The sequence below is a fragment of the Schistocerca gregaria genome, chromosome 7 (assembly GCF_023897955.1).
Source record: "Schistocerca gregaria isolate iqSchGreg1 chromosome 7, iqSchGreg1.2, whole genome shotgun sequence".
Taxonomy (NCBI): domain Eukaryota; kingdom Metazoa; phylum Arthropoda; class Insecta; order Orthoptera; family Acrididae; genus Schistocerca; species Schistocerca gregaria.
Window position 1 is genome coordinate 486603753 of NC_064926.1, and position 17281 is coordinate 486621033.

The window sequence follows — 17281 nt, forward strand, 5'->3', positions numbered from 1 at the left end:
TCAGTCTACTGACTGGTTTGATGCGGCCCGCCACGAATTCCTTTCCTGTGCTAACCTCTTCATCTCAGGGTAGCACTTGCAAACTACGTCCTCAATTATTTGCTTGACGTATTCCAATCTCTGTCTTCCTCTACAGTTTTTGCCATCTACAGCTCCCTCAAGTACCATGGAAGTCATTCCCTCATGTCTTAGCAGATGTCCTATCATCCTGTCCCTTCTCCTTATCAGTGTTTTCCACATATTACTTTCCTCTCCGATTCTGCGTAGAACCTCCTCATTCCTTACCTTATCAGTCCACTTAATTTTCAACATTCGTCTATAGCACCACATCTCAAATGCTTCGATTCTCATCTGTTCCGGTTTTCCCACAGTCCATGTTTCACTACCACACAGTGCTGTACTCCAGACGTACATCCTCACAAATTTCTTCCTCAAATTAAGGCCGGTATTTGATATTAGTAGACTTCTCTTGGCCAGAAATGCCATTTTTGCCATAGCGAGTCTGTTTTTGATGTCCTCCTTGCTCCGTCCGTCATTGGTTATTTTACTGCCTAGGTACCAGAATTCCTTAACTTCATTGACTTCGTGACAATCAATCCTGATGTTAAGTTTCTCGCTGTTAGAACTTAGAACTACTTAAACCTAACTAACCTAAGGACATCACACACATCCATGCCCGAGGCAGGATTCGAGCCTGCAACCGTAGCAGTCCCGCGGTTCCGGACTGCAGCGCCTAGAACCGCACGGCCACCACTGGTGTGTTCACCCTTACGGTTTATGACGGCTTGAACTGTGCTGGCGACACTTTCAATGAGGTGTCTGGATGTCTGTGGAGCAGTGCCAACCCGTTCTTCCTCAAAACCCGAAATCGGGGAAGGTAGCAATGCTGGATGCTGGGGTACTGATTGGTTCAAATGGCTGTGAGCACTATGGGACTTAACACCTATGGCCATCAGTCCCCTAGAACTTAGAACTACTTAAACGTAACTAACCTAAGGACATCACACAACACCCAGCCATCACGAGGCAGAGAAAATCCCTGACCCCGCCGGGAATCGAACCCGGGAACCGGGTCGTGGGAAGCTGGGGTACTGAGCGAAGTCGGCTGTTTGACGCGAATGTCGGGGAACATCTTTTGGAAAGGCTACAGTAATTCCACTGCACATATTTCTTCTAAGCATGCGTATTCTCCGTCTGTATTGAGCTAATCCTCGAAGAAACGTTGATCTTTAATTCTCCTCCTTCTCTTAACTACTGTACGAGAAAAGCTACGAAATTAGTAATTCCTAATACGCAACTACACAAGTTCACTATATAGTTGTCGGATAGTTTCGTTATATCTAAAGTGAATTACAATACTAGGTGCTGATTTATGTCTCTGTTTGTTCCAGGTGAGTTAACTTCTTCTGGACCACATCTTCACTATCAGTAAGTGCGCAGTATCCAAATATTTTTATGTACCTCCTGGGCAGGAGAGCTTCTGTAAAGTTTGAAAGGTAGGAGACGAGGTACTGGCAGATATAAAGCTGTGAGGACGGGGCGTGAGTCGTGCTTGGATAGCTCAGATGGTAGAGCACTTGCCCGCGAAAGGCAAAGGTCCTGAGTTCGAGTCTCGGTCCGGCACACAGTTTTAATCTGCCAGGAAGTTTCATTAAGGTACGTGTTTCTAGCATAAATGCTAAGAAAATATTTTACCTGCATTTTCCGCAACGTTTATTTTTAGATGTATGAAGTACATTTTCTGCTGAACCATTGCAGATAGAAAGGTAGACTTTGTACATACTACAGCACAACTTCCTGTGGCACAAAACTGTTCAAAGTACATCAATGTCAAATTTATTTAAATTTTGTGAAATAAAAATTGCTGCGTATCTTACAAATAAATTTAAGAAAGTGTTGCGAGAGAAACTGCTACACTAAGAATAGCCAACGACATTTTGAAACTGATAAGTGAAGTAACCATTCAGAAAATGTTCAAATGGCTCAAAATATACTCTTGAAAATGTTCCCCATTAATGTAATATGTTCTAAAAGTATACAGCAATCTCCTGATCAACTTATTTGACAAGAAATTGAAACACGCGGGACTGTAGCCAATAACATAAAGATAACGTGTGCAAAAGTTTGGTTCAGTTATCTCTAAAACAATGCAAGTTACATGACCTCGTATGACCACTGTATTTTCCCACACGTCCTGCCTTAAAGAGGAGCATGCCGCAGTCTAAGCACGCAAAAAGCTTCACAGTCCCCGAGCCCCGTTTCGTCGGTTCCTGGAGGGGTCGACAGAATTGCTCGTCGTCGGACCGGCGGCCCCTGCGTCGCGGCGCTGCGTCGAGCGCCATGCGGGCGCCAACATGACGGCGGCGTGTGACGCGCTATCAGCAGCGGGCTGCTGCCCGTGTTTCTCCGTGGCCCACGAATCGGTGTTCAGCGCTCACAAACTCAAAAACTGACACTCCACGGGTTTCTCCCGCACCGCAGCGCTGCCAATGAGCTCTACATCTAAAGGCTGTAACAAAGAGAACGGTCTGATTCCAAAAATTAATATTTATTGGTGGACGCATTCTTAAAAACAGGAACAAATTACAAATTAACAAAGTTTTACAACTTTTTAGTTTGTTGCTCTGTGGCCCGATCCACAATGTGCAATATTATTAATGTGGCCAACTGTTAAAATCCCGAATAACCACCTTTTACCTGGCTGTCCGCTACGAGCCATGCCGACACTAGTGCCGTGAACAGTTGCCCCACGTTTCTCGGTTGAGGATCCATGGCGCTTTTACCGCCATCGAGATAGTCCCACTGGATTTAAATCCGAGCAGTTTGGTGACAAGGACAGCATGGTAAACTCATCCTGCTTCTCTTCGCAAAACGCACGTACACTGAGAGCTGTCACAAGTTGAATTGTGCTGCTGGTAGATGCCATCGTAATGAGGAAAAACAAACTACACTAAAATTGCTACATCAAGAAGAAAATGCAGGTGATAAGCGGGTATTCATTGGACAAATAGATTATACTAGAACTGACATGTGATTGCATTTTCACGTAATGTGGGAGCATAGATCCAGGGAAATTAGTACCCACGACAACCACCTCTGGCCGTAATAACGGCCTTGATACGCCTGGGCATTGAGTCAGAGCTTGGATGGCGTGTACAGGTACAGCTGCCCATGCAGCTTCAACACGATACCACAGTTCATCAAGAGTAGTGAGTGGCGTATCGTGACGAGCCAGTTGCTCGGCTACCATTGTCCAGACGCTTTCAATTGGTGAGAGATCTGGAGAATGTGCTGGCCAGGGAAGCAGTCGAACATTTTCTGTATCCAGAAAGGCCCGTACAGGACCTGCAACATACGGTCGTGCATTATCCTGCTGAAATGTAGGGTTTCGCAGGGATCGAATGAAAGGTAGAGGCACGGGTCGTAACACATCTGAAATGTAACGCCCACTGTTCAAAGTGCCGTCAATGCGAACAGACGTTTAACCAATGGTACCCCATACCGTCACGCCGGGTGATACGCCAGTATGGCAATGACGAATACACGCTTCCAATGTGCGTTCACCGCGATGGCGCCAAACACGGATGCGACCATCATGATGCTGTGAACAGAACCTGGATTCCTCCGAAAAAATGACGTTTTGCCATTCATGCACACAGGTTCGTCGTAGAGTACACCATCGCAGGCACTTCTGCCTGTCAAGGGTAACCGCAGCCATGGTCTCCGAGCTGACAGTCCATGCTGGTGCAAACGTCGACGAACTGTTCGTGCAGATGGTTGTTGTCTTGCAAACGTCCCGATCTGTTGACTCAGGGATCGCGACGTAGCTGCACGATCCGTTACAGCCATGCAGATAAGATCCCTTACATCTCGACTGCTAGTGATACGAGGCCGTTGGGATCCAGCACGACGTTCCGTATTACGCTCCTGAACCTGCCGATTCCATATTCTGCTAACAGTCATTGGATCACGACCTACGCGAGCAGCAATGTCGCGCACGATAAACCGCAATCGCGATAGGCTACAATCCGACCTTTATCAAAGTCGGAAACGTGACGGTATGTATTTCTCCTCCTTACGCGAGGCATCACAATAACGTTTCACCCGGCAACGCCGGTGAACTGCTGTTTGTGCATGAGAAATCCGTTGGAAACTTCCCTCATGTCAGCACGTTGTAGGTGTCGCCACCGGCGGCACCCTTGTGTGAATGCTCTGCATGGTGTGCGTACTTTAAGACCTTCGGTACACACACCATCAGATTATTTGACTTGTCGCTCTAGCGAAGTAGGCGAGTGTCAGCAATATGTCTCGTGGTCTTATAGTGGCGTGTTTATCTTCTGCCGTTAGGTCAGACGATAGAAATGCCACTTGCACGCTTAGAGTAGCAGATTGACGGTGACCAACTTTAAACAGAAGTTTATTAATTTTCACACACATTTATTAAAATAATAACAAGCATAAATCTTACTTAACTTGATTCTGGATGCTATTTACAATTGGCAATCTGACGTTCCTTTGGTCTTGGTACGTTAATCTTATTCTCACATATCTCTGATACTTGACAAAGTGTCTATACATTTATCTTCATGACTATGTACAGGAATATGATAATCTTACTAGGCTCAGACTGAAACTTGACTACAGACTAATGCCGACTGACTAATCGGAGGTCTGTACACTCGTTATAATACCTCGCGCGTTCAGGTATCATTGCGCGAGTGTGATCCGCGAGGAGAAAAGGCTCTACGTTAGCAGCAATCTCATTGGCTGCGTTACATATTAATACGTGGATCGGCGGAAGCAGAATTTGGTCCGTCTCTAAGAGAGCGCCATCTCGTAGTGCATAGACGGACGAGCGCTGTGCCTGCGCTGTTGTGCTTAGCGGGGCGCGCTCTATTGGGAAAGTTGTGTACGCGCTAACTACGCGGAACTATGTACACAACACTCTGAAAAGCTAATCATTTGCATATCACAGCATCTTCTTCCTGTCGGTTAAATTTCGCGTCTGTAACACGTCATCTTCGTGGTGTAGCAATTTTAATAGGCAGTAGTGTAGTTCTGGAAAAAGACCTGCTCAGTGTCATCTCCATTTCCATGCCATTGTGCTTACTGAGTGTCTGGACAGATAGCTTCGAACAGTTTACTGATTTAACATAAGACCGAAACTTCTTAGGATGAGAGATATTAGGCACATAGAGAGGCATACAGATAGTTATTTTCCCTCGCTCAGTACGCTAGTGGGAAAACCACAGAAAACCGGTAGTATTTGTACGAAATAACTTCTGCCATGCACTGTACAGTGGCTCACGCAATTTAATGTAGATAATCTTATATGGACTTCAACCGGTGTCTTCCAGAGTGCAGGACTAGTGCTTTGTCACTGCGCTACACCGCTCGGTCGATTACATACACTACGCTACCTACTCAGTTCATGCTCACCTTTGCTTCGAGATATCCTCCTCCACTCGTGTCTTGAAATAGAGGAGACATTTCGGAAACGTGTCGCTGCCGGTGTACCGGATGTTGCATAGCCCTAATCCATCTGCGTCTGACCCTGTTACTTCCTGCCCAAAGCCGGAGGAAGGGAGTCGTCGCGTTCTTTTGTCACGACCCGTGTCAATGCGGGACTCTGCTCGCGGGAAGTAAATTTGAATCTCGTTATTCGGCGTCGTCAAATGTATGCACATGAATATGGAGGCGGGCCCTCGGGCAACGCGGCTGCGACCGCGTCCCGTTCTTCGTGACCTTCCGCGTCCCCAGGAGAGGCCTCCAGTGCAGGGGTCTGACTGAAGTGATTCCATCACACCAGAAGTCTGCTGCTAGACAAACTGTTTTAACCTGGTCAAAGTCGGAGGCGGAATATACAGAGGAGTCCAAAAAAATGCATCCACTGTTTAAAAGGCCAAAACTGGCAAAGTAATTGACGGAGTTGTCTCATCTTTGGTAGTGTAATAAATAGTTTGTAGTTGCGGCAAGCGTTTTATTGCGTTGTTTTGTTTTGTCATATGACAGTCACCAGATAGTCAGTGTTTTTTTTTATTAGTTGCACCTAGTTACTCGAGTAAAAATGGCTGGCGCAAGGCTTACATTCGATGAAAGAAAGTCAATTTTGAAGTGGTATTTTACGTACGAAACATTAATGAGGTTCAAGGGCAATGGCGAAAAGAGTATCAAACAGAGCCACCGACACGTTTAAAGATTCGTCGCATTCGAGACAAATTTGAAGCCGAAGGCTGTGTTAAAGATGTACACAAACAACGATCTGGACGACCTGTAGCTACAACAAGTCCAGCTAACTCCCGTCGTTTGTTACAACAATTCACTCGCTCACCACAGAAGTCTGTGAGACAGTGTGCCCGTGAAACTGGAGTGAGTCGCTCAAGTGTTCGGCGAATCTTGAAGACAGCAAATTGGAAGTGCTACATCCCACGATTGCTACACGCAATGAACGAGGACGACCCAGATCGTAGAATGGAGTACTGCGAGTGGTTTACTAACATGGTGCGCAACGATTAAGAGTTTGCAGAGATGATTGTGTGGTCTGATGAGGCACAGTTCAAACTCAATGGTACAGTAAATCGCTACAATTGCATCTAGTGGGCCGCCGAAAATCCGAACGTCCATGTAGACAAATAAGTGAATTTGCCAGGTGTAAATGTGTGGTGTGGGTTGTCTGACCAGGGTTTGAATGGGCCATTCTTCTTTGACTGCAGAGTTACCGGTGAGTGTACCTTCAGAAGCTTCAGACATCCATTTTACCTGCCATCCGAGACTTGTATGGAGACGGAAGAGTTTACTTTCAACTAGATGGTGCCCCAGCCCACTACCAAAATCGTACTAGGGCGTATCTCGACGAAAATCTACCAGGAAGATGGATAGGCCGTAGAGGTGCTGTGGAGTATCCACACGTTCCCCAGACCTAACTCCTCTGGACTTTTACCTGTGGGGAACACTAAAGGACGTCGTTTATCGACGCACATCGGATGAACTTAGAGAATCCATCGTACATTCATGCGCAAATATCCAACTGAACACGTTGCAGTCAGTAGGTCGTGCTGCAGTTCGGTGGCATCGTTTGTGTGTGGATGTTAATGGTGACCATTTCGAACACCTACAGTGATGTCTCTAAATTGGACTTTAAGCTACACTTCACCAAAAATGAGACAAATCCGTCAATAAGTCTGCAAGTTATGGACTTTTAAACAGTCGATACATTTTCTTGGACCCCTCTGTATATTCGCGTGTTTACCATTTTTGTGTAAAATTTTCCGTTTCATTTATTTATGTAACAGAATTATTTCTCGTGACATAGTTCGGTTAGTTATTTTTATCTCACCTCATTCCCACCCCATAATCATCAGCAGGGCTGAAATGGCACTGAGACTGTCACCGATCAGCCACCGACTCCGAATGCCTTTGGGTATAACGCTAAGATCAGTCATCTTCAATTTTTCTGCGTCACTGCAATTATACCGATACACATCCATACATATTATAAAAATGTATGTAAGTATGTGCGTGCGTGTGTGTGTACCACATATCCTACTAAATCACTGGACCGATTTCACCTTGATGTTTTACACACGCCCGTTACTGTCCGGCAACAATAACTATGGAGGTAAGAATCGCCTGCCTATCATAGTTCAGGAGATATGACGTCATAAACAATGACAGACGTGAAAAAATCTCAAATTATGCGTGACGTTTAAATATATTACTTATGTGCTACTAATTCTATACGCAATAAATTTCGTTGACGATATCCACAGATGCCGCTGAATGCACCTACAAGATTATACCAGGCTACCACCCTTAGTTCAGGAGATATGGCGCCGTAAACAGTAAGATTCGTGAGAAACTGCCGCATCGTGCACGACGTTTGAATTTATTACTTCTCTGCTACTTACTCTATTCGCAACATATTTCGCACATAGAATCCACATATGCCGCTGAATACACCTACACAAACACATCATTGTACGACACATAGTTCAACATATGACGTGGTAAACATTGAGGTTTGTGAAAAATGCCGCATCGTGAAGGAAGTTTTAATACATTTATTCTTTTTTAATAAAACACTCCTACAGTCGAATCAACAATCTCTGACACCAGGCAGGGCTTTTGGCAGATTTCAATTGCGAAGCGCAAAAGGCTGTAGGTGAAAACTATGGACACCTATGGAGCTATGAAGAAGCTTTGCCATAAAGACGTTTGCGAAATCGCGTTGCAGACAGCTGTACTTATACATTTCTACTTTATGCATATTTCTTTGTTCGACTGTTTCAAATGGTTCAAATGGCTCTGAGTACTATGGGACTTAAGATCTGAGGTCATCAGTCCTCTAGAACTTAGAACCACTTAAACCTAACTAACCTAAGGACATCACACACATCCATGCCCGAGGCAGGATTCGAACCTGCGACCGTAGCAGTCGCGCGGTTCCGGACTACGCGCCTAGAACCGCTAGACCACCGCGGCCGGCCTTCGACTGTTTCATAATTTCAGAGGTGTTCCCAGGAATAAGTGGGGAGTTTTTCGATGCTTAGCTACGACTACAGTCTTTTTCTCATTTCTAAAAGAAAACTGGTAAAATAAATATCCGGGCAGTGCCGGGTTTGTCAGCCAGTCTATTAATCGAGACCTTTTTCGCTCAAAAGAACAACATCGGGTTACGCTGCCAACAGTCTTCAAAAGACATCCTCACAGAGATCTGACAGTATCATGACTTAAGAAGTGTAGTTAAGTTACGTAACATACTAGCGTATATAGCAAGCCATATTGCTTGCACTCATTGCTCACCGTACTTCTTGCCACGTTGTCGACATAGTGTTTGTACGATCGGCATGTTTCAGGATTTGTCTTTAACGTTACATAAGATAACAGGACATATTGAGTCATGATATTAGCGTAACTCTGTGAAGATGTCTGTTGGCAGTGTAATCTGATGATGTTCTTTCGAACGAGACCGGACTGATATAACAAATACAGGATGTTACAGAAAGGTATGGCCAAACTTTCAGGAAACATTCCTCACACACAAAGAAAGAAAATAGGTTATGTGGGCATGTGCCCGGAAACGCTTAATTTCCATGTTAGAGCTCATTTTAGTTTCGTCAGTATGTACTGTACTTCCTCGATTCACCGCCATGATTTCATACGGGATACTCTACCTGTGCTGCTAGAACATATGCCTTTACAAGTACGACACATGTGGTTCATGCACGATGGAGCTCCTGCACATTTCAGTCGAAGTGTTCGTACGCTTCTCAACAACAGATTCGGTGACCGATGGATTGGTAGAGGCGGACCAATTCCATGGCCTCCACGCTCTCCTGGCTTCATCCCTCTTGACTATCATTTATGGAGGCATTTGAAAGCTCTTGTCTACGCAACCCCGGTACCAAATGTAGAGACTCTTCGTGCTCGTATTGTGGACGGCTGTGATACAATACGCCATTCTCCAGGGCAGCATCAGCGCATCAGGGATTCCATGCGACGGAGGGTGGCTGTATGTATTCTCGCTAACGGAGGACATTTTGAACATTTTCTACAACAAAGTGTTTAAAGTCACGCTGGTACGTTCTGTTGCTGTGTGTTTCCATTCCATGATTAATGTGATTTGAAGAGAAGTAATAAAATGAGCTCTAACATGGAAAGTAAGCGTTTCCGGACACATAACATATGTCCACATAACATATTTTCTTTGTTTGTGTGTGAGGAATGTTTCCTGAAAGTTTGGCCGTACTTTTTTGTAACACCCTGTATAATAAGGTTCTCAGGAGAGGTTCTGTAGAGTATGGAAGGTAGGAAATGAGGTACTGGCGGAAGTAAAGCTTTGAGGACGGCGGGTGAGTCGTGCTTGGGTAGCTCAGATGGTAGAACACTTGCCCACGAAAGGCAAAGGTGCCAATTTCGAGTCACGGTCCGGCACACCGCTTTAATCTGCCAGGAAGTTTCATAATAAATGTGTACCAGTGCAGCTGCGGTGGTTCTTATTAATATTCACAGCGTCATCACTTAACTCTCATTCCGTCCAATTTTCTTCATAAAAGGTTACCACCACTGAACAGACGTTTGTCGCTAACTTGGTTCATGTGGTAAAGTGCGGTTGGTTCTCACAGCTGCCTTCTTCTCAGATCGCTCATGTTGAACAGTGGAGTTCTCGCTGCTTCTCAGGGTCTCAAAGGTCGGCGAGCAGGTGCTGAAACAAGTATCCAATTTGACCGAAGGCTTTTCTTTTTGCCGGTTTCTGCCGAGTAAGGAAAGAGCGAGACACGGATGTAGGAAGCACAAAAAAAGATGGAGGGGATACGTAATTTATTTGCTCCTCCAGTCAGACTATCCACTGTGGAAATAAAAAATAATTCGAGAATAAGCCTTCTGTGGCTGATTACTAGTATTGCAGGGATTGTCAGTCGTTGTGTGTGTGTTGACAACTCTACTCTGTTCATCTAACAATAAGTTGTACCCTCCTGTAAACAAACATATGCCCTGCCATTGGACGTCGGCTCCATTGCTCAAGCATCTGGTGTCGTAATACCACTCGTATAACAGGTATTTCGCTGTTATTCTGGCACGAATGAAGCTCGATCACTAAACCATCAAAAATCTTTTTTTTTTTTTACTTATTTATGTTTCTAAACGCTTAAAACTGTCACCCGATCCTAGTTGCAGTGTTGTCTGTCTACTGCTTCCAGAGGCAACAAAAAATATTTCCAGTGTAACATATAATTATTGTCCGAATTTGAAAATTAAAAATGCTGTTATAATCTGCTCATGAAGGGGTAAATACTTTCATTACATATTTAACATAATAAGTCAGATAGTAAAGTTAGAAACTGTGTATATGTTTTTCGGCAGACGCAACTAACCTCGCGCATGTTAGCCAGACTGTATTGATGCAGTTTTTGAGAATGAGATCTCATAGTGACTTCCGACAAAGTTTACACAAAATTTCAAACATTTTCTAATACTTTTCTCGTCGACATCCCTCACAAAATAATGAAAGGAAAAAAATTTGTAGCTCACTACATTTTCGCTATCCATGCAATAAAACTTCAGCATGAGGCATAAGGTTCTAATTTCTTACTCCCTTACCAATTATTTTACAGACAGTACTCACATATGCCATTGAATAAAACTACAAAATTATATCATTGTATGATACATAGTTCAAGTAATATGACGTCGTAAACATTGAGATGCACGAAAACTAGCTGATTCTTACACTGCACTTCGAATCTTTAATGAATAGGTGATGAGTAGGTTACTGGTCACCGTGCTAAACGATTAACCCAAGTGGCTGTTGTACCACCTGTAACTAGTCAGTCATTTTTGCTGCTCAGTCGTGCCACTGTTGACGTGTTGGCATGAGCGTATCTGAGCGTAGAAAAAATACGAAAAGATTGTTTTATAGAGGGAGGGGGGGGGGGGGGGGGAGGCAGTGTTAGCTTTGGCAGCTCCGTCAGGGGCACAGGATCACCAGCTCTGCGCACCCATACACATAGGGGATAGGGGTCATAAGCATGCCTCAACATCAGTTCTTTCCATATTTTAAGTACTATGTTTACAAAGTTTTCTGAGTTATACAACATATGCATTATAGCAAAAACTTTGTCTCACGGCAGCTGTTCAAATTGATCAGCGTCAGTCTCGATGCACCTATGACGGTGGCGCATAAATTTTTTTCCGCTCTCTCAGATGCTTGTTCTGACAATTACGTTGAAACAGATAGCTAGGCCACTATCGGACAGTCTTCCTTTTGTATCTACTGAGCTGTCATATAACCCCCACAGGAGTAAAATCCATATGACAGAGGTAAGTCGATAGCGCTGACCATGTGACGTCACTACCCCTCACAGTCGAGTGTATCTGTGCCTTAGGTTGCTCACGGACATTACTATCGAAACGGACTGGTGCACGGTCATGTACAAGCATCACCTTGAAGTCAACAGCACTTGGCTCAGTTTGCAACAACCGTTGCAGCACGTCTCGAATGAAGACCGTGTCGCTTACACCATGCAAACGTAAATAGTTAAAACAAATGGTAACTTCAATGCGATACAGAGAAGTCCGAAAAGAAACTCCGCTAATGAGATGTTAACATCAGCATGTTCGTATAATTTTGTCCAAACGCTGTACATTTCATCCAGTGATGTTGATTCATCGCTGTATTAAATTTAAGGTGAGCTAAATGAAACTGTAATTTTCGAAATACTTATACAACGTCGTACACGCGACACAAAGACATATCGGTTTTCGACGTGATGTCACCCAATCTCAATGCAGTCTTATCAGAGACTAAGGAGTCGCCGAATTCTGGTGAAAAGATTTCCTTTGGATGTCTGTGTAACCATTCGTGTACCGCAAAGCGTATGGATTCAGCAGAATGGAACTTCTTGCCGGTCACTGTTTGTTTGAGTGGTCCAGACATGAAAACGCGTAGCTGTACAATTAATGGTTTATAGCCTCAAACACTGTGACTACTTGTAGTACAAACGTACGGGGAGACAATAATCTAACTATATAAAAAAAACCTAAATTAGTTACAAACTACAGCGTGCACTCACTTTATTCAACATCTAAACGCCACTGCAGATATTCTGATTTAGGGTATGACGTGTTCGATATGCCTGTCGTGCTTGGCGATGCCGTGGCGCAGACGAATAGCGAAATTCTGGATAACCCGATGAAGTGTCGTAACTTCGATGCTGTCGAGGAACTCCTGAATGGCTGTTTTCAGCTCAGCAACGGTATTTGGATTATTGCTGTACATGTTGTCTTTAATGTAGCCCCACAAAAAGGAGTCGCATGTGTTCACATCCGGAGAACATGGCGGCCAATCTAGGCCCTTGCCAGTGACGTCTGGGTACCCCAGAGCCAGAATGCGGTCCCGAAAGTGCTCCTCCAGGACATTAAACACTCTCCTGCCTCGATAGGGTGGAGCTCCGTCTTCCATGTACCACATATTGTCGAAATCAGGGCCACTTTTGATAATGGGGATGAAATAACCTTACAAAACCTTCACTTAACGTACGGTAGTCATCGTACCATCAAGGAATACCGCACCGATTATTCCGTGACTGGACACTGAACACCACACAGTCACTCGTTGAGACTTCCCGATCGCGAAATGCGCATTCTCAGGCCCCAAAGTGAACCAAATTTGCATATTGACGAACCCATCCAAATGAAAGTGGGCTTTGCCGCTAAACCGAACCATACTAATTGCCATAATGCACAGCGGCCAACCGTGCAGTTTGAAAGTCCTAATGCAAACCGTTTAGAAGTTGTGATGATTTTATGTCATATAGTTCAATAATTGTCACTCTGTATAACCTTTATTATAACAAAGTCACGGCAAACAAATCTGATAACATATCGAATGCTTATACTCTATGGGTGTTGGTATACTGGCGCACGGTTCTCAACTACTGAACATCCGGTGCGCTGTTGGTTACGTGTCTAACTATTCACAGGTTACTTGTACCATTTTCGCTTTTTTTATTTAACATTTAGGGCTTTCATTTTTGTCACCCTCATATTACGCCATCGACGAAAACTTTAAATAACGCCATTGTGAAAAGTAGTTCCTTAATTCCGAGTCTTGGCGACCTGTCAGTCCCGGCTGTAGGCCAACGGGCGTGGTTGGTGGACGGCGTGTTACGTAAGTCAGCGACCTACATCAATAATGTCACGGGATATCGAAACCAGTCATCCCGCGACCGATCGATTGCGTTCAATCCTCGGCAACACAAACGGTGCGTTATGCAATGCCCCTGTTGTCCGTCGAATCCCTAATGACCGCGAAACCTACGGGTCGTTAAACTTTAACTTGGCACGTCTTGTCGCCATCTTCATGAACTAGCAGTTCATGACCATTACTTATTTGAGCTAGTAGTTACTTATTTAAAGTAGTAGTTGCTTAGATAACACGTAACCGTATTTTTTTATTAACATTGCCGCGACCTGTTTCGACAGTTACTGTCACCATCAGATGGACTTTTCTGTTATTTATCAGTCGCAGTAGCTTATTTTCTTAATTTAATTTTATCTATTTTTGTTAGTGTTTCTTCCGTGATTGTATTACTTCCATAAAATGAAGAACAACCGCCTTCAGTCACAAACGTGATGTGATTTCAATGTACGATATATTTCGAGTCCAGGGAGCTCATCTTCAGTTACTTTGACAGTCTGTATCGATTCTTATTCCATACGTAGATCAATTCTGGTCTGTTTCCATAGTCGATACATGGTTTTTGAATTACAGCGTTGCCACCACGAGTTTTGGGCACTCACCGCCATAATCAAACGGCGTTCTCCCTGTCATAGTTATTCCATGGAACAACTGTGATGGAGAAAAGGCCATATGATTATAGCAATAATTGTCGAAAGTGGTAGTGGGTAGCCACATTATTATTAAATAACGCATTTGCGACAAAAACAACTGTAATAGAGGAAACGCCATCTTATCATGGTAGTAATTAACGAAACATACCGTGGCAATCTTTGTAGAAACATGTTTCTGCAGCTGATAAATAAAAGTGAATATATTTAGCAACTGACAATCGCTCATCGTTCTGGCTATTCAGTTCGAAATAGGGTAAAGTAAAAGTAAAGTTTCGAATTCTAGCCCTAGATGGGCCAGACGGGCAGCTTATTTTAAATTAGGATAAAAGTAAGTTAATGAAAGCGATCAGGAGAACCGTTCTTGTGATTTTCGAAATACAGTATTAATGTTATGCTGATTGAATCACTCACGTGGATTAAATATGTAACCGTAACCTTTCGGAATAACCTGAAATGGAATGGGAACATTAGGTTAGTTCCAAGCGAGGCGAACAGACGACCACTGACTACTGGAGAGTTTTGGGGAAGTTTTGTGCATCTATAAAAGAGACTGCGTATGAACTGTTGTGACATGTATCTTTGAGCGCTGTTCGAGTGTTTGGGACCCGTAGGAAATAGGACTAAGAGAAGACGTAGCTGTTCATATTCTTACCGGTTGGCTGGATCAGTACTAGAGTTGCATTTATCGTCAATCTCTCGCACAGCACAAAGTCCCAAGTGACTGCGCAGGTGACTCCTGTATATAAGACGGGTAAAAGAATGGAGCCACAGAACTATAGACCAATATCCCTAACTTCGGTCTGCTGCAGAATCCTTAAACATATTCTCAACTAGAAGGTAACTTTCTTGAGACTGAGAAGCTAATGTCCACGAATCAGCACAGTTTCAGGAAGCATCGCTCGTGCGAAAGTCAGCTTGTCCTTACTCACATGAATATTGTGAACTATGAATGAGGGCCAACAGGTAGATTCTATATTTCTAGATTTACGAAAATCAGTTAACACGGTATTCCATTGCAGGCTGTTAACGAAGGTACGAGCGTATGGAGTACGTTCACTGATATGTGTGTGGTTCGACGACATCTAAAGTAGTAGAACCCAGTATGTTGTCCTCTGTTCATCAGAGACAATGGTGTCGTCAGGAGAGCCCCAGGGAAGCGTGACGGGACCGCTGTTGTTCTCTATGCACGTAAATGATTTGGCGGCAGGGTGAACAACAATCTGCGGTTGTTTGCTGATGATGATATCGTGTTCGGTAAGGCGTCGAAGTTGAGCGACTGTAGGAAGATAAAAGACGACTTAGAAAAATTTTCCAGTTGGTGTGATGAATGACAGCTAGCTCTAAACGTGGGAAAATGTAAGTTAATGCGGATGGGTAAGAAGAACAAACCTGTAATGTTCGGATACAGTATTACTAGTGTCCTACTTGGTACAGTCAAGTCGCTTAAATAACTGGGCGTAATGTTGCAACGCGATATTAGGTGGAACGAGGATGTGGAAACTGTGGTAGGTAATTCAAGTGGTCGACTTCGGTTTATTGGGAGAATCTTAGGAAAGACTGGTTCACCTGCAAAGGAGACAGCATATAGGACGCTGGTGCGACCTGTCATAGAGTACTCCTCGATTGTTTGGGATCCGTACCAGGTCGGATAAAAGAAAGAGAGCGAAGCAATTCAGAGGCGGACTGCTAGATTCGTTACCGGTAGGCTGGAACATGAAAGAGAGCGAAGCAGTTCAGAGGCGGACTGCTAGCTTCGTTACCAGTAGGCTGGAGCAATATGTAAGTGTTACGGAGATGCTTCGGAAACTCAAATGGGAATGTCTGGAGGGGAGGCGACGTTCTTTTCGAGTAACTCTGCTGAGAAAATTTAGTGAACCGGCTTCTGAAGCTGACTACCGAACGATTTTACTGCCGCCAACATACATTGCACGTAAGGACCACGAGGAAAAGTTAGGGCTCATACGGATGCATATACACTACTAGCGATTAAAATTGCTACACCAAGAAGAAAAGCAGATGATAAACGGGTATTCATTGGAAAAATATATTATACTAGAACTGGCATGTGATTACATTTTCAGGCAATTCGGGTGCATAGATCCTGAGAAATCTTTACCAAGAACAACCACCTCTTGCCGTAATAACGGACTTGATGCGCCTGGGCATTGAGTCAAACAGAACTTGGATGGCGTGCACAGGTACAGCTGCCCATGCAGCTTTAACACGATACCACAGTTCATCAAGAGTAGTGACTGGCGTATTGTGACGAGCCACTTGCTCGGCCACCATTGACCAGACGTTTTCAGTTGGTGAGAGATCTGGAGAATGTGCTGTCCAGGGCAGCAGTCGAACATTTCCTGTATCCAGGAAGGCCCGTACAGGACCTGCAACATGCTGTCGTGCATTATCCTGGTGAAATGTAGGGTTTCGCAGGGATTGAATGAAGGGTAGAGCCACGGGTCGTAACACATCTGAAATGTAACGTCCACTGTTCAACGTGCCGTCAATGCGAACAAGAGGTGACCGAGACGTGTAACCAGTGGCACTCTATACCATCACGCCGGGTAATACGGCAGTATGGCGATGGCGAATGCACGCTTCCAGTGTTCGTTCACCGCGATGTCGGCAAACACGGATGCGACCATCATGACGATGTAAACAGAACCTGGATTCTTCCAAAAAAATAACGTTTTGCCATTCGTGCACCCAGGTTCGTCGTTGAGTACACCATCGCAGGCGCTCCTGTCTGTGATGCAGCGTCAAGAGTAACCGCAGACAGGGTCTGCGAGCTGATACTCCATGCTGCTCCAAATGTCGTCGAACTGTTCGTACAGATGGTTGTTGCTTGCAAACGTCCCCATCTGATGACGTGGCTGCACTATCCGTTACAGCCATGCGGATAAGATGCCTGTTATCTCGACTGCTAGTT

At 44.4% G+C, this 17281-nt stretch overlaps 1 protein-coding gene and 1 long non-coding RNA gene across 2 annotated transcripts in view; one reads left to right on the plus strand and one right to left on the minus strand.

Annotated features, from left to right (window-relative positions):
* LOC126282145 (cyclic AMP response element-binding protein A-like) overlaps positions 1 to 17281 on the plus strand; it is a 633124-nt gene that overhangs the window by 346685 nt on the left and 269158 nt on the right. The window lies entirely within an intron of this gene.
* The window catches only part of LOC126282146 (uncharacterized), a 49210-nt gene continuing 33638 nt past the window's right edge, over positions 1710 to 17281 (minus strand). Inside the window, exon 3 of the long non-coding RNA XR_007551337.1 lies at positions 1710 to 2509. This is a non-coding gene — a long non-coding RNA (uncharacterized LOC126282146). The remainder of the gene's footprint in view (positions 2510 to 17281) is intronic.